The sequence below is a fragment of the Limulus polyphemus genome, unplaced genomic scaffold, assembly GCF_000517525.1.
Source record: "Limulus polyphemus unplaced genomic scaffold, Limulus_polyphemus-2.1.2 Scaffold4908, whole genome shotgun sequence".
Taxonomy (NCBI): Eukaryota; Metazoa; Arthropoda; class Merostomata; order Xiphosura; family Limulidae; genus Limulus; species Limulus polyphemus.
Window position 1 is genome coordinate 63,287 of NW_013670518.1, and position 2,474 is coordinate 65,760.

Genomic DNA, 2,474 nt, shown 5'->3' on the forward strand with positions numbered 1-2,474 from the left:
TAAAACATAAGAAAACAGAGTTGATAGCCCATTTAACCTTAACTGTTAAAATCTTCAATTTCTTCATAACTCTATGCGGGTAGACGGACAAATTTGGAAACAACTCAATTAAGTTAGTTTTCAATAGCAAATTCACTTGAGTTGGTTCTGAATTGAAGTTTGTTCTGTAAATTGTTTTCATAAAAACCAGTTCTTCGCATATTTCGAGTGAAATCTCCTTAGTATATTTCTGTTGTAATTTTTGTGCTGAAGCTTTTATTTGTTCATCAGTTAAATCCTCAAAAGTCCATAGGATTCCAAATAAGTTACAGATTTCGTGCAATAATCCAAATCGCCGTGTCAATCCAGATATTACCGATTAAATAATACAACAAAAAACGTTTATTCTATAATGTTTTTCAGCGTCGGGCTGTGTTTTAATGCTGCGGGTTGTTTGAAACTATTGAATTTCCTGCCATTTCCTTTGTCTACGTTTTTCATCTCGACATCCAGAAACTCATTGCGAGCTTCAATTAATAAATTTCTTTGTTGCAATAAGGTTAAAACTCCAAAACATATCGTTGATAAAAGAATGCATTCGAATGTATCTAAATATTGATTAACAGACTGTAATTCGGTACGTGCATGTGGTTGAAGGTTTAGAAATTTCGGCTCATCCATAGCAGTCCGAATAGTGGATAGATGTTTTGCAACTGGTTTAACTGCATCGATTCGTGCAGATCATCTTGTTTTCCATATGACATGAAGTGAAAACTCTTTAAACTCTCACATCTTTGGACAGCCACAAAACAAATTATACATTTGCTGATTATTCCAAAGTATAATATCCGCCTCCTTCCATGTTTCAACACTGTTAACTCCTACACGAATCAAAGTGTGGTTTCCGCAGCTTGAAAAAATGCAATTATGATTACGTTCAAGCAAATGTACACCATTATACTTTGCTTGCCTAATACATAAATTGAAATCAAGTTCAAAATGTTCTAGAATTCGTAAAGCGATTTCTTTTCCTTTCTTTTGTGTGAAAGAATAAAACTTGATGAATCGTTCCTCAATCGAAAAATTGGAATTATCAATTATTTTCACATACCGAATGACGAGACACGTTCGTTCTTTGTGTGAATAATCTGGAGTTGCATCCACGATGATGGAAAAATGTGGAATTTCGAATTTTTTCAAGAATTCTTTTTTGAACAAATGATCCACAAAGTTCGATGAATTGGATAAATGAGGAAAAGTAATGAACTTGGAGACGTTTATGGTTTTCCTGTGATTCTCGAATTCTTTTTACATGATCGGATAAAATGGGATCTTGCTTACTAAGTAATTTTATGATTCCAAGAAAATTTCCATTCTGAGGATCTCCAATATGCTCGTTGGAACCAAAAAATGCTAAACCTCGCTAACTTAAGAAAGTATGACTTCCAGAATTCGCTCGATAAGTTTTCCCATTTAATGGCTTCAGCTGTTAGCCCTTTCAAAAGTATAGCTTCCATTGAAGATTTACTGGCCAAATTCCAGCTAACATAATTATCTTGATGTATAATCAAATTTGCATCAGTCGGTATGCGGTTTTTCAATATCCTCCAACCTCTTTCAATATCCCAACCTGATGGACTTCCGAGAACTGATCTATCTGATCCTGCACTACTTAGAAAACATGGAACACAAAACAATGGTTGTTTTATTTGTTCCAGCACTACCAATCTCTTTTGCACTTTTCTTCATTCGATAATTTGTTGTTGTTTTTATGAGACGATATGGAAAACTGATTTTCAGCATCGCGTGGAATATTTTCTGGAATCTCGGAATGTTTAAATTTAAGAAAATCTTCCATTTCCATTGCATTATTTTTGTTGAGAAACGCAATCTCATCAATGGAATTAGCAGTTAAAATTGTACCAATTACATGGTCTGCATGAGCATATGGTTGATTCGATTGTGACTCCTTTTCTAAACCATCTGCGTCACCAACGGTCTCTGTTGCTGATGAAGGACCCTCCATTTCTTCCCTTTTCTAGACCATCTGCGTCACCAACGGTCTTTGTTGCTGATGAAGGACCCTCCATTTTTCCCTTTTCTAGACCATCTGCGTCACCAACGGTCTGTGTTGCTGATAAAGGACCCTCCGTTTCTTCCCTTTTCTAGACCATCTGCGTCACCAACGGTCTTTGTTGCTGATGAAGGACCCTCCATTTTTTCCCTTTTCTAGACCATCTGCGTCACCAACGGTCTGTGTTGCTGATAAAGGACCCTCCGTTTCTTCCCTTTTCTATACCATCTGCGTCACCAATGGTCTGTGTTGCTGATGAAGGACCCTCCATTTCTTCCCTTTTCTAGACCATCTGCGTCACCAACGGTCTTTGTTGCTGATGAAGGTCCCTCCATTTTTTCCCTTTTCTATACCATCTGCGTCACCAATGGTCTGTGTTGCTGATGAAGGACCCTCCATTTCTTCCCTTTTCTAGACCATC